Source organism: Micropterus salmoides, unplaced genomic scaffold (genome assembly GCF_014851395.1).
Source record: "Micropterus salmoides isolate LMB-PRFRI ecotype aquatic unplaced genomic scaffold, ASM1485139v1 Ms_hic_scaffold_8, whole genome shotgun sequence".
Classification (NCBI taxonomy): Eukaryota; Metazoa; Chordata; class Actinopteri; order Centrarchiformes; family Centrarchidae; genus Micropterus; species Micropterus salmoides.
In genome coordinates, this window is record NW_024044570.1 from 193,214 (window position 1) to 209,439 (window position 16,226).

General features: G+C 41.6%; 1 protein-coding gene and 1 long non-coding RNA gene across 2 annotated transcripts in view; both read right to left on the reverse strand.

Annotated features, from left to right (window-relative positions):
- Positions 1-16,226, reverse strand: part of LOC119893037 (RNA-binding Raly-like protein) — a gene marked incomplete in the record, with an annotated part of 233,791 nt that overhangs the window by 104,795 nt on the left and 112,770 nt on the right.
- On the reverse strand, positions 15,390-16,170 carry LOC119893039. Its single transcript, XR_005442747.1, has 2 exons — positions 16,037-16,170; positions 15,390-15,960 (listed from the first exon to the last, which is right to left on the reverse strand). It is a non-coding gene; the product is annotated as an uncharacterized LOC119893039 (long non-coding RNA).

A 16,226-nucleotide genomic window follows, 5' to 3' on the forward strand; every position in this document is an offset into this window, starting at 1 on the left:
CCTGTAATGTCTAAAAGAAAAATGCCTCAGTAACAAAGCATCCTAATATTGATGGGAGAGTATCAGTGATTTGTCCTTATATGGGCAATAGCAACATTTGCTATCTTTACCATCATCTACACACAACTCTCCTCATCGGTGTGTATGTTTTCTGCAATATATATCCCATTCTGAACACACCAGGTTGTGTTCCAGATGGGTTCGGCCTTCTCTGTCTCCTAATCAAAACAAACGACAGAAAACCTGCTTTGAGCAGCAGATAACTCGTCTGAAAAGCATCGAGGAACTCAGTGAGGATCCAACATTATCAATGACAAAAGAATTCAAAAGTAACAAGGGGTTGGGGGGGGGGGGGGGGTTCCAACAAAGTCACATCATGCTGACCTTTCAAAGTTTCCTTTGAAGAGGAAATATCATCAGCCTAAAATAAAACAAGTGTCACTTCCAACTGCATTTAGGAGCTGATATAATTCTACAGTGTCTCTTCATCTCCATCTGCACATCAGGGAAAATGAGGATGTGAAGCTTCAGATTACAGAAAGACTCAAATCTTTTGGCTTCCTTGGTGTCCATCAGTATATCGGTCTCTGTACGATGACCAGCCTCCAAATTCTCTCAGAGCTCTCAGTAAAAATATTTTCAACACAGTACAAAATCAAATTACTATAAATAATTTGAGGTACTTTCCTTGAGTAATTCTATATCTCCTTCTTTATACTTCTACTCCAGCACATTTATTTTATCAACTCAGTTTGCAGATTCAGATTAAGAAATATATCAAAAATAAATTACGATATATTATTAAATTTTAAGATAACACTTGATCCATGTGGGACAATTCAGAAGCAATTATTAAAAATTAAATAAACCCACCTTTACCAGCTGTAACATTAGATTAGTTAATGCATCAATACTTCCAATAAAAAATTTAGTTACATAATTCTGAAATAGACCATCCTGCTTAATGAGTGTTTTTACTTTTTTACTTTTACTTAAGTACAATTTTGAATGCAGGACTTTTACTTGTAATAGATTACTTCTACACTGTAATATTACAACTTTTATTGTAGTAAAAGATCTAAGTACTTCTTCCACCGCTGCTCTTAACATTGTTGAATCAGTATTATCAGATAAATAGTGTATTTTGCCAATTTTGTAGGTAATTTGTATTTTTGTTGTGCTTTACAGATTACTGACAGACTCACACAGGATTAATTTTATCATCCAAATTACATTCTCAGTTCAGTCTGAGACCGGTGACCTTACAGCGCACGGTTCTCACAGTAATGGTGATCTAAGAATTGAAGCTTATTTCAGCCTGCTCTCTCACAGAGCTGCAGGCAGTGAATTATATGAAAGTCTAAACGACGTTGCAGAGTGAACTCTTCCCACTGGTTCTCTCCACGGATCCTCACAGTCTCTGTGTGGCTGCCTGGCTCCAAATCCCAGCTCTGGCCAGCACAGAGTCGTGTTCGTCCCGGCTTTAATCCGTCCAGCGGCGGGCGGCGGTGGGATTTGGAGGACAGTTTGGCTTTAGTTTCCATGTAAACAGAGAATGAGGTTAAAGCTGTGGACAGCTGGACCATCACTCACTGTCAGCTTCACACATACACCAACAACAGAACCGCAGACAAACAACCAGCACTGAATACTGTTAGTGTTCAATATGCTGTAAAACACAAAAAGGTTGGCAAAATAACTCATAACTAAACATGACTGGAATTAAAGCATCCTTTTTGAGCGCATATGTGATGAATTCTGTCACAAACACATTTGGTTCATTCAAACAGACTCACCAGGTTGGAGTCAGTTTGCATGTCATTAGCGAGTGTTTTACAGGTGAGTCTTTCTCACTGCATTTGCATCTAAAATGATTCTCATGAAATTCAAACCTAATTTTCAGAGGTGGAGGAAGTGTTCCGGTCCTTCACTTAAAGCTGGAGTGCTGGACTTCCCAAAAAAATATACAGACCAGCAACTCCCGTGTTATGTGAGGTAAAAAGATTTTGTCAAAGGAGCCTGGTGGCTTTGAAGAAAACATGCAGTTCCTCAGTTGAAAAGGGCTGTTTGACGGTGAGGTAATGCTGTGAAAATATGTACAAAAATACAAACTGATATACATTTTTTAGGTAGGTAAAAAATGTTTTTCTGCTGCCTCAGTCCAAAGCAGTAGGGAAATTGCTTAGCTGGGTGCAACCAAGTGAACAATTGGGCAGGTATGGCGTCACACTTTAACAAGCACAAATAAATTAAATTAAATTAATAAGGACGGAAGAGTTCATAAATAGAGGTATTGTATTTTCTCTGTATAGTTGGGGTCCGGTCCCCCAAAGAAAGTTGGTCACACCCATTTTCACATGAAAAGTGACAGAAGAAGTGTAAAGCATGAAAAAAGAGAGCTTGGGAGGGAAGGTCAAACCCAGTTTACCATCACCTCCACAAAGCGGACCAATCACAGTGTATAGTGGGTGTGAAAATCAGGTTGTCTCTTCAAAAGCTCTCTGAAGCTATTCGACCTTCTGACACGCAGTTCTGAAGAAGCCTACTGGCAACGTCAGCTGCTGGAGCTGCTGCTCCATCCTGCACTCCTCTACCGGCTCTGCCACCTGAGGCTTGGACATACAGTGCAGACTCACCTGTCGGGGGCGTTGCTTCCTCTCTTGGCTGTCGTGGTGCGACCGGCTCTCAGCTCGCCGTTCATCCCGGTGTCTGAAAAACAAAAATCAAACCGTCATTGACTGACACCGGGTGTCTCACCACCTTGACCCATAGGAGACAGCGATGAAGGTAGACAGGTAACACAGTCTGTCCCTGCTGTAGGCTCACACACTCACACACTACTGCACATTAAATTTCCACCAACCCCTGTGGCTTTCACAACTCACAAAAATAAATGGATGGAGCAATAAGCAACCACACACAGACCCAGAGGGCTCAGCCGGCCACCTTAACGAGAAGCCCGAGAGTCTAATTGGCCTCCATCTGTCAGACGGGAATTAATTTCCTCTCCCTTTCATGACGCTTCTCCCCTTTCAACAACACACATGGAGCGGTCTGTCAGCCTGAGACAGACACAAAACAAGTTTGGCCATGTTAAAAAAACTGTTTAGTTCTGAGACTAATTTTAGAAAACACCATGAACTCAGAATTGTGACTTCATGCCGCCTTCACAAGATCCCGGGGTTGTGACTGCATCAGTCACTTCAGCAAATCCCCAAAACGTCATATGGATGTCATACAGGACTCCCCTGTAAAACCGTGGTCCAGGGGAGGTTTCACACCTGTGATTTGAAGTCCGAAAGTCCGGCCCAAACAAGGCGGTAGGTGAAAGCCCCTTTAAGCTTTGATTTGGTGTCCACCAACGCCTGAGGAAAATGTCTGGCTCTTTAGCTGTTCTAATGTTCTTTTCCTTCCTCTACTCTCTAACTTTGTCTTTCTGCTGTTTGGTGCTGAGCAGATAGTTAATCAGCTCGTGAGATGAAAACAGCTGCCTGCTGGAGGAAACACTGAGACTGAACCAGATAAACATAAATATGCTGTAAAACCAAAACGAGGCTCTGTAGTGCTGCAGAGACGTGATCTATCTGTGCTGTTTCTTGTACTTCACCATCACAGTGAAGAATTGTTGCTCTGGAACTATTTATAAAAAAGAAACAGTGCCAGACCGTGTTAATTCCATACTCTGTGTAAACTGAGGGGCTCATTGATCAGCGGCAGAGGCAAGACGTATTGATCAGCAGAAGGTTGTGGGAAACATTAACTAAAGACTGATTAACTCTGATGGATCTGATACAAGCTCCACAAAACTTCTTCTATTCTGCTTTTCTTACGGCCGCCATCAATAGTCAGTTTGTCCTGTTACACAAAATGGAAAACATCTCACCAGCTCCACATGTTTACAGTCATATTTCTACAGTTCGACTTGTATTTCTCTGTAGTTTCCTTTGTTGTATTGTGTTGTGTTGCACTGTATTGTGTACGACTTTTCCCTTCTGGTTTTATGAAACGTCATCAGTCACGGCCCAAGTACAGTTCCAGTGCCAAGTTTACATTTACAGTAGTCAGGTGCAGTCCAAATGCCTGGAAATATTCTTGCTCTGCCCATTTTATTTCAAATGAGTTGGGAGATGGCCTATGTGTGTCAACCTGCATTTTGCATTAACTGTTATTTTTATAACAAATTGTGTTGATAAATTTAGTTTTGATATTTTATGCAAGAAATGAACAGTTCAGATTTCAAATATATTACTGATCGTATCAAAAGAATGCCTTCTTGAATATTTGACGTTTTTGCAATGGCCCGCTAGATGGGTGATATCGGCTTAGTGTCCATGTTTAGAAAAAGCTATTTATGTGGAACATTGAGTTGAGATCATTTTGTCACAGAACAGGTGTACAGGTGTGTTGAATGGTCTGAGCCCACCTGAGCTGCTGATGCCAGCAAAAACCCAGTTTGTGAGAGTCCTCACAATCACAGAATAATTCTGTCACATTAGAACCAACAAATGGCAAGACTAAGGGCCCTATTTTAACAATTTAAGCACACGGTGTGAAGCACTTGGTGCAGGTGCATTTAGGTCGTGTCCAAATCCACTTTTGCTAATTAAACGGTGGAAAAAATAGCTTAAGCAATCATGGTTGTGTTTTGGGTCAATCGAGAGTTTTCTCCCATTCCCTTTACGAGCCAAGCCATTGCTATTATAATTACAGATTAACACAACAAAAACCTTGATAGAATATAAAAAAGAAAAAATTGCGATGCAGACCGACAGCAGAGAGAGCAAGAGACTGAGCTCATGTGGTCGAGCGAGAGAGTAAGTTTGCGAGTATGATTCAAGTGTCGACGTGATATAAAAACTCTCTCTGATCATGAAGCCTGGCGTTACTCTACAATTCTGTGGTTTATCTGTGCAGTATATGAATTACTCTGCAGCAAGTAGATGTCTGCCTGAAGTTAAGTATAATGTTTACCATAAAGCCATTTTAGTTTATCGTATATGTAACCAGGTGATAAAAGCAAAAGCTTAAATATAACAGGATATTCTGAAAACTAAACCTCTGTAAAAATAAATATCTGGCGCTGGGAAAAATACAGGAGGTAAACAACGCAAAGCTATTTTGCCTGGAATGGCTGCTGCTGTCATTGGTGAGAATGTTTATGAATATTGTTGCGTCCTTGGGAGTTATTATTTACAATATACCAATGCGTATGTACGTATGTATTAAATTCCACTTTGTGTGTAATTATTGCATTTAGGATTGCCTTACATGTGGGCCACGAGAGCTTGTTATTCGTGATTTAGGAAACTGATACTACCTGAATTGATGAGTGCTGTAATTTTATTTGTGTCATGTCTTTATCTGTGTATAGACACTTTTTGTTTCCTTTGTCACATAAATTACATGCTAAGTTTGATAAATCAGCACAAGAATTGTATAGTGAATATTTCTGGGCAGTGTTTTTTTTGTGTCTTCTTCTCCGACTAGAGAGGCCACTGCCATATTTTATTTGTACCATGTCTGTGCTGTTTTTGTGACATATTTAGGCTGCATTTCTGTCATATTTGTAGTAGTTGCTGTGCCATTGCCACATTTATTCAGGAGTAGTAGCTACTTTCTTTTTTTGACTCGGATGTACATTTGAAACCAGTTCCTTTAGTGGAAGAATAACTTCTACTTTATTTCCACAAATTAACCAGCCTTAAATGTGGGAAAACAATCAAAGAAACCCCAGAAAACTGCATGTTAGCATGCTTACGGGTGCTAATTGGCACTAAACACAAAGTACAGCTGAGGCTGCTGGGATTCTCGTTAGTTTTGTAGGAAATAAACCAAAGTACTGGACAAATTAAAATGTTAGCCTGATGAAGGCGCTATAGGAAAGGTCAGAGGACGACAAAAGTATTGCCAAATTTCATGGCAAGACATCCAATCATTTTGTTGTGACACTACACTCAAAACCAGCGTCGTGGTAGCATATGAGGAAAAGTCAACAAAGTCAGCGGGATTCATCATCTGGTAACCTTATGTATGTATGAAATGTTACGTCAATCCATCCAACATTTGTTGAGATATTTCAGTCTGGACCAAAGTTTTGGACCAACCTTGCCATCCTCAGAGCCACGTTGCTAGTGTGATGGTAACTATGCATTTCTTCTGAGCATATAGTGATTGTGTGGGATTAAGACAATACATAAGTCCTTTTACTTTCCTTGCAGTTGCAGAAAAAAACTGCCACTGTCCTCTGTGGTTTTCTGTTTCCTTCCATCTCTTCAGTCAGACAGAACCGTTCAGTCAGCATTTGGGTTTTATAATTGAAAGCTGAGAGCAGTCTGTCACTCCAAGACCTCCATCAAAGCTCGGTGCACGGCTCCGAAGACCGCCCGCATATCAAGCTCTGTTCGAAGGCAGCAGCTGGCCCTTCGCCTCCCATCATCCCCCTCTCCCCACCCGCAGCGCTGACAGTCGGTGGCAGGGTTGTTTATAGCTTCCACGCCGGCTGCAGCTTGTAGGACATTAGTCTTTTAGTGCAAGGTTTATGAGTACCGTCACTCACCATCTGTTAACTGCCGGGGTGCCTTTAATCGGCCCCTCTCCCCCCGGAGATCGATAAGGCTGCCAGGTCTCTGCGACTCCCGCCGTGTGCTGAGTGGGTGATTGTGCATCATTGACTGAGTGATTACAGCTATTTGCTTGCTTATTGCTTGGCATTGTTTGAACGACACATCATCTTTAGAGAGAGGTGGGGGAAGATGGAGGTGGTTGGAGGGAGAAAGAGAAAGGGAAAATGAGAGAGGAGGGAAAGAAGAGAGAGTGATGACAAGACAATTTCACACCCTCATGGTTATTGGTTTTCAGGGACAGGCTATTCAAAGTTTGGCAGCAAATCCAGAGCAGACCAGAGGCCGGCTGCTGGCATGTGGATGAGGCCACAACTATCACTTCTCGTCCATTTATGCTTGTTTTTAACTGGTTGTCAGGTGATATCTATTTGCTGTACAGCGATGATGATGATGGTCTGTCCGCCTCTGCCAGGTTTGGGTCAGTTTTGATGCACAGAGAAGTTCAGAGCAGACAAAATCAATTATCAGCACAAAAGTTTGTTTTGGTTGCTGTGTTTGATTTGAAGGAGTTCAACCTGCCAGCAACATTTTCTGTCAGTTTTCAGGCCTTTGAATCAGTGAAAGGGGGTGGCGATGGAGCAATGGATAAGACTATGTCTTTGGTGTGAGAGACCCAGGTTCAATCCCCCACTGTGACCGTCCACCAATGTGTCCCTGAGCAAGACACTTAACCCCTCGTTGCTCCAGAGGCGTGCGACCTCTGACATGTATAGCAATTGTAAGTGGTTTGGATAAAAGCGTCAGCTAAATGAATAAATGTAATGAAAGATTAGAGTGACAGAACTCTCTGTTACAAAGTGACCTGTTTTTCTGTAGAACATATTCAGACTTGTGGAAGAGGGACTGTTAAATTTCTCTACTAAAACTGTCAGTGAGAATTTACTCTGTGCTAGTAAAAATAGTCCAAGCCAAACACAATGTGCCTCCCCTTATATCTTAGGACTTGATGTACCTTTTTAACTAGATCTGCTTCTCTAAAAATGCAGCAGCTTTTTATTTAGACCATCTGGATGATCAGAGTGGAAATAACTATGGGTGGGTGATGATATTTGAATTTTCCAAATCATTAAATGATACATTTTTATTGTTTAAGCAATTATCATCTTTTTAAAATTGTTTTTCCATTGTTTTTACCGACGCATGGTAATGATCCATGTACAACACATGGTAGCATTGGTCACTACCATGCATCGATCAAACTTTTTCCTAAAAAGCAGAGGTAAAAAAGAAATGCAACCACACGTTCAGTTCATTGTCCTCTTAGGTTATGTTCAAGCCAAAGGAAACAGCATTTTAAATCAGTCCCATTCCACATGATGGAGCCCAGTTTGAGGAGAAAACAAGAAACTCCAATCCGGGATTACGCAGACTTTTGTACGACGCTGCTAAAGCAGAGCATCAAATACAGCACGAGATCTACAACTGACAACACATATTAATAAAAGCAGCAATAAATGCTAGTAAGCGCTAATGGCACATATCGCATCAGTGTGGTAAACACCGAGGGAAAGAAGTTAGAGTTAAAAAAAAGTGCAATCAATACAAGATCATTGTAGGGGATAGAAGAAGAAGAGCACTGGAAGTGCAGGTTAGAGGTGTTATAAGAAGTGAGTTTTCAAGAGCTTCCTGAAGTTAGAGAGGGACGCCCCTGCTCTGATGGCGTGTGGTAGCTCGTTCCACCATCGTGGTGTCACAGATGAGAACAGCCTGGACTGGGATTGCTTTGTGTGAAGGGACGGCAGAGCCAGGCGGCGTTCGTTGGAGGAGCGTAGCGGCCGAGAAGGAACGTAAGTTTGTATTATGGAGTTTAGGTAGATGGTGCAGACCCAGTAGTCACTCTGTATGCAGCATTAGTGACTTGAATTTGACTCTGGAGGCCCCGGGGAGCCAGTGGAGGTCACTGAGTAACGGAGTGACATGCGTCCTTTTGGGCTGATCAAAAACCAGACGCGCTGCTGCGTTCTGAACCTTTTGTAAAGGTTTCACCGCACAAGCTGGAAGACCTGCTAGGAGGGCATTGCAGTAGTCGAGGCGAGAGATAACCATGGCCTGTACCAGAAGCTGGGTGGCGTACTGAGTGAGGTAGGGCCTGATTTTTCTGATAGAGCAAAGCGGCACGACCGAGGGACAGCAGCAACATGGTCTGAAAAGGACAGCTGGTCATCAATCATGACACCCAAGTTTCTCCCAGACGGTCGGGGGGTGGGGGTGAAAGACTAATTGTTAGACAGTGCAGCGGGGGTAGCGGTGTTTTCTGGTTTGATCCAGGTCTCAGTGAGCGCCAGTAGCCCAAGAGATAATGTGTTAGCATAAGCAGTGATAAAGTCAGCTTTGATGACTGCAGACTGGCTGTTCCCTGACCCAACAGACAAGTAAACAGATGTGGGCGGTGTCTGTTTTTCTGTGCCTAATGGCACGATACCTCTTGCGTGCACTGAGACAAGAGGAATAGCATGGTAGGTAAAGTTAACTTATTACAAGTCTACAACAAAAATTCACACGCATGTTAGAGCAAAGCACTCTCACTGCCACTGTGTTTGTGTGTCCATCAAAGAATGGTCGGATAGTTCCTAGTACCTAGTATTCCTGGAAATAAAATATATCCATTTAGTTTGCAGAACTCTTTCATCTCCTCCGCATCCTGGTTTCATTATTTCCTGTCTTTCTGTCTGTTCACCCAAATTATGTCTCCGAACAAAATGTTCATCCTGTTGAAATGTGAAATTCCTGACACCACTGATCACGTTTCATGAAACTGGAGGAAACGATGCGCCTGACAGCTCATTTCAGACGATGGATGACGTCTTTACTGCTGCCTTGTCATCAATTAGTGTTTTTCCAGCCATCAGTTTTTATGCGCGTTTTCAATTTACACGTTCATGAAACACTGGGGGGGGGGAGCTGAAGTATGGCTTGGCTGATTGAAACGCTTCTGTACGTTGAGCATGCGACGCCACTCGAGCTTCCAGTTTGAGCTTTGACTGGGAGCTCTTTCAATGATGTTGTTGTGTCGTCTTCTTCTGTGATGGTTTAATGGCACCGACTGGAGAAATAGCTCCACCAGCTGTTGATCTCCATCAACTTACTCCTATTATTCACAAAACACTTTATTAAAACTTTTGGTACATTTTGTGGAAACTTCACTATTGATGCAAAGTGCTTGCTGCTGTGACTTCTGTTCCATTTGGGGACTGGTGAAGTGTTGCTGTCACACAGTAACCTGGTGCAAACACAACAAGCCGTAGCTCAGAACATTCAAAATGAATGAACTTGCCTTACTAAGAGTGAACCCCAACAACCTCATTGTCTAAAAACAAAGCACTATGTTTTTAAAAATCTGTTAAATCTGTTGTTATGTTTTTAAAATCATTTATGGGTTGAAAATCCTTTGGCGGGCACCAGGCATAAGGAAAGAGGAGCTTCATCATCATGGTTATAGGAATAAACAGTTACTTAAGGTTTGAGAACAATCATGTTCATTTACAGTCAAAACATAAATCAATGCACTAAAAACCTTTCGAACAACAAGTACTTAACTCCTCAAAATTAAACAACAATACATTATTTGTAACGGCCCTTTAGAACAACACATAGAAGCATTTTTTAATGTGATGCTCCTAGACGCAAGACAACATAAATGAACCTTCCAATTCCTTAGACTTACACAGCTTTACTGTCATTTCTGCATATGTATTACCTTACAGTACAGGAGAACGGAATTTTATTTCACTTGGACCTCAGTGCCATATAGAACAATAAACAATAAATAAGTAATGGCCAATAAACAGTCACATGTAGAAAATGGGGGTCTGTGCAGTGTAGTATAAGGTGCTGAGCAATATAAAGTGCAGAGAGCAGCATAATGAAAAGACAAACATGTATGTAAAAGCACACTCTAGAATTCAAAAGATGTATATATATATATATATATATATATATATATATATGGGGGTAAAATGACGCCAAAATCATTGAAAATATTACAACTTGTAAACACAGAACTCAATCTACAAATAGATTAAAAATCCACTAACAAACTCCTCATGATCAGCAAATATAAAACATGAATTCAGGGGGAGGGTGGAAGTGTTCTAGTGTGTGGAAGTGTTCGTTTTGCAGGAGCTGTGGGGTTCAGACTTACAGCCTGGGGGGTGAAACTGTTTCATAGTCTGGTGGTGGCAGCGCAGATGCTCTGATACATCCTGCCACAGGGTAGAAAGGTGAAGTGGGTGTGGGAAGTTTGTGTTTCACAATGCTGATGCTGATTTTCTTGACCCATTCATCCATCCAGACTTCCTCCCTGTGTGGACTCTGTAGCTCTATTATAAAATCACCTGACTTCCTCTTTTGCTCCCGTCATAATTCCTACAGTGGGCTGTTTCACTTCAACGTTAACAGATGTTGTTTGTTTTGGGGCGTCTTTTCTTGACTCCACACATTCATCACCGGCGACACCTTCACTGACTCCTTCAGATTTCAGGCGCGCACATTAGCAACACACTCAAAAGGAAAATGAACACAGACAACAGAATTAACAAACGCCAAATTAAGACAAATGTTTGTACACTAGCACAGAAACTCAGGATGGGACAGTTCTTCCTTCTTTGTTCCTACACTGCAACAACACTTCAAGTTGACTTGAGTCAAATATGCACACATGTAACTAGCATAACCTGATGGATTAAGCATTATAACAGGTGCATGTAACAGTTAGGATTTCTGAGATATTTTTTTGAGTGACTGTCAAGCCTAAGCTTAACCTGGAGCTCATTCCAAGACCAGGGGCCGTAATGAAACAGACTCCTCTTCCTCATGCCGGCTTCTGTCCGCACATTAGATACCTTACATTGCAGTCTGGTAATAGATCTTAAATTATATATACTTTATGTGGGTATAAACTTTGAACTTATATATGTAGGTAACTCTCCAAGAATGGCCTTATCAATGAATATATTCCAGTGTTGCATGCTACGTCAAGGGATGTCCAGTTTACCGAGTTATATAAGGAACAATGATGTGTCTTCTAGCTTGCATTTGTAATAAATCTGACCGGTATGATGAAGAGGCTCAAGCTTAGACAAAGTTCATGGACAAGCAAAGTGATAAATGAGGTCACCACGATCTAGCTGAGGCAGGAATAAGCCTGCAACCAGCCGTTTACGTGACGACATGACTTTAACTTGTATGAAAAGGACAATGTAAATTTAAGTTTCCTAGCAAGAGCTTCAATATGCTTTTTAAAGTTAAAACTTTAGTCCAACCAGCTTCCAAGTTGTTTATAAGTATCAACAAACTCAATAGCTACAAGTCTGAGGGTGTCTATAGAGAGAGCTGGAACGTTGACACTGCTAGGAGCAAATATCATTGCTGTAGTCTGATGTGGAAAACTCACAGCTCATTTCAGACATGTTGACTGCTGCCTTTATGTCTACTGCATCGTCATCGTTTATGCAAAGCGCTCGTTGCTGTGACTTCTGTTTGATTTGGGGATTTCGATCCATCAATCCTGTCTGTAAGTGAGCGACTCAGTTAAGTGAACTTGTACAAAAACCTAAGTCATTTCATTCAGTCACAATAGTTCCATGTCAGTTTTGCTTTCCAGTACCACTCATTTTTATAGCAGTAAAATAACACATTTCAGTTTCAGGGCCATTTCTTCACACCCTGGTGATCACAGCCTCTGCTGAAATGTTAGCAGCCACATTCAGACCACTTTTAGAAACTGTAGCACTGATGTTACTTCTCACTGACCGTGGATGGTGCCGTGGAAGCGAGCGCTGACATTTCCACGATTTTATGGATGAATGAACAGAACCTTGATCTTGACACACAAGTAATGAGTGTGCAGGCTGGAGTGGAAGCTGATATTTATTGTGGTTAGCCCTGTTTTCATCAAAGCAAATACTTGAGAGTCATCCGAGATAAATGCTTAAAGAGACATGGATTTCATCCGACAAGAGAAAGAAACACACAGGTCTGCAAATAATTTGACTTGAAATGGACAAACTCTAATTAGATGGAGATGATCTCTCCAAACAAAAATGAAAACAGGTCAAGAAAACAGATCACGGTTCGCAGAGTTTCCAAAGTGTGCCACGCTGCTATGAGTTGGAGTAACAGATTACGATATGATAGTGAGGTAAAAAGTAATGTATCTATAGAGTACTGTACCAGGAATGTGATGATGCACGCGTGTGATTGGTCACCACTGTTTGCCAGATTAACCCGCGCTTGTTTGCCGTGGCTTCTGCGCCGTGTTGCCTGACTGGCTCCATGCGTTTTTACATGCAGGGCTAACGTTGGTCTGAACGTCACCTCAGGTTGTGACAGTTGTGGTGTATGGATGTTCTAAGGTCTTGTACATACACATATACACATGAATACACATGGACACAAGGATCATTGCTTTTTTTCCCCGACCTCTGGATTTCTGGAGCAAACACAAGCAGACAAGTTAATAACAAACCTCCAGGTTAGATGAATTAAACATTCATCACAGTTTACAGATGACTTCCTTCTTCAACTTTGACCCTCCATGCTTACTGTGGTTGTGGTTACACAGTTTTACTGTGCACTGAGGGATTAATACTGACATTTCAGGTGCTCACTTTCAGTTTGACCTGCACAAGTGGTTTAGTTAATCAGAACCAGCTTTATTGGCCAAGTGTGTATACACAAGGAACAGCCACAGGGCCACAGGGTTATTGCACAGCGATTGTTTTCTGACGCTACAATCATGACTGATATAAGCTTTAATCAGAGTGATGGCCTGTGGAAAGAAACTGTTCTTATCTGGTTGTTTTGGCGTACAATGCTCTGTAGCACCACCCAGAGGGGAGAAGTTGGAGCCAGTTGTGTCCAGGGTGTGATGGATCTGCAGTGATCTTTTTTGCCTGTATCCTGACTCTGGACATGTAAAAGTCCTGAATGGAGGGCTGGTTGGCACCAGTTATTTAGTCTGTTCAATTTGTGCATAAAACATGGATTGGAAATACAGAGAATTAAAAAAAGAAGCAGAAATATTTTTAAAAGGTTTTGTGTTTGGCTGAGGTGGAAAAGTTGGTGTATTGATTAAAAACAAGTGCAATGGGAAAATGCTTAGTGAATAAATGATGACGTACTGTAGCTGACAGTGAAGAGCTGTAAACATCAGATCTGTGAGGCGCGACGAGGAGGCTGAAACCTTCCTCACATTATTACATGAAATTCATGAAAATGTTTTCCAACATATTTTCTTCTTTGAAGGTTTGATGTCAGGCCCTGGAGAATTAGCTCCACCAACTAATTCCTAATATTCACATAAGACTACTAGATGGAAATTTACATTATTTTGCATTTAGTTTTGCTGATTTTCTGGAAATTATGTTAAAAATGGCGCTATATTTGGATGGAAACTTGACTATTGTGTTTCCAAATGTCAGCTGTACAGTTGATGAATACAATGTTATTATTACTGATAGAAACTATGGTCATAAATACAAAATTAAGGCCATAAGTGGATTTTTCGTTTCAGCTAAACCCAACTCTGACCCTAAACCAAGTCTGAGCGGCAGAGAAAATGACCTCAATTTTCAAGGTGTCTGTGGACTGCATTTTGTATAGAGCTTTTACCAAAAGTGCTTTACAATTTGCTTTTCTTTCACACACACACACACTCTCACACACTGCGAGCTACGAGAACATGTGGACAGGAGGAGCCCCGGACAAAACTGCCAACCCTGCGATTAGTGGATCTGCTCTGCCGCCCGGGTGTAAAACTCAAACTGGTCCTCACAAAGACAGTACAAGAGCAAGCACAGAAACACCTGCACACAGCTAACAGTGCATCATCCCCTCCTGTTCTGCTTAATTAAGAATGAAATATTGTACTGTGAACATCGTCCTTGTGTGAGCTGATTCTCTTTCTGCACATCTCTGTCCTGCTCTCATTTCACTAGTTGTTTCCTCACATGAACTGTACGATGAAGATGAAGTGAACTCACAGCATCTTTAATCTGCAACACACACACACAAAGAAATACTCAAGACCACACATGCATGCAACACACGCACACAGTTGCCTTGTATCCTACGAGAACCACGTGTGTTCAGTTACAACATCTCCTCAAATGTTTGTGTGTGTGTGTGTGTGTGTGTGTGTGTGTGTGTGGTACTCACATCTGTCTCGGTGGCAGTCGCTCCTGAAATGGGTCATAACAAGAGAAGACGAAGAGGAGAGTGATAAAAACCTGAGGACTCAGAGTGTGTGAGTGTCTGACTGATGCTTCCCTCACTTAAAAGGGAGGGGGCGGGGGGGCGGGGGTGACTGCTGAGTATGGCAGTGGGTCGTACCATCTAACACTCCACCGAGAGGGGTGGAGGAGGGGTGACTGGTTCACTTATCTGGTGAAGAGGGAGGAGAGGAAGGGTGAGTGAGTGTGAGAGGGAGAGATGTGACTGGCAGAGTGTAAAGCAGGTAAAGTGGAATCAGTGGAATAAAAATACAGAAGATACAGCCATCTCAGTCTTCCAGGTAACAAGGAACTATTTATGAGAAGTGTTTCTCAGTTTATCCTGTGCATTCAGGTCGAATAACAGTAAGGTAATCCTCAGAATTTGTCCTATGGAGATACCACGCCCCCTGGTGGATGAAAACATGGGTGGTACATGGTACACGCCTGCTGCAGCACACTGCTCTGTAAATCAGAACTAAAGGGAAGAAATGTATATTTCATATTTTTTGGTTTTGTAGCCCATGGAATTAGATGCCACACAGGACACAATTACTTCAGGGGTTCCTGTAGCTCCAGGTTTATTCCTGACCACATGTACAGTTCAATTTACAGAGTGGTATGCTACTGGGTCGTTCCCGTAACAGCTCAAATACTGGATTTTGTAACAGTCTCTAACACCCAAATGTTGGAATGAATGAAGAGGCAAAATAAAAATAAAATGCAGAGAAATAAAATTAAAAAAAAACACAATACAAAATACGGCAGTGGGCTATGACCATCGACAGAAAACATAAAATAAATCATGTTAACAACCATAAACCCACTTATATCAACATCAGTGTATAAAATGTACAACTGTAAATGACACTTACACTTCACCAAGTTCCACCAAACCCACGTGGAACTTCCCGGAGATCGCACAACTCAACGTACTTTCAACGTCAATTACCTTCAAACAGAGTTACACTTTATGTAAAACCTGCAACAGTTTCCGAGTACCAAAATACAATATCAGGGTCTGACTAAATGCATGTTAGCATTACCATGAAATTTAATACACAATGGTCGACGATTGGCGCCCAAAATCCCAGCATACAATTCCAGTAGTGCCTAAATCAAACTGTCTAGTTAAAATATTGACAGGTGATTACATTTTATACACTTGTACATGAATATTTTACAAGACATGCATGCATTTACCTACTATTCTACACAACGAAGTCTCCGCACCAATCCCTTGTACGTCCATCGCACATTAACAGGAAGAAAGACCATGATGCACTTGGCGGAACAACAACAATACTACTCAATGCTGCCGCCTTGTGACCAAAGTCAGCCATCACATGTACGACTGTGGAAATCCACTTACAATCTACTTCACACTTACTTT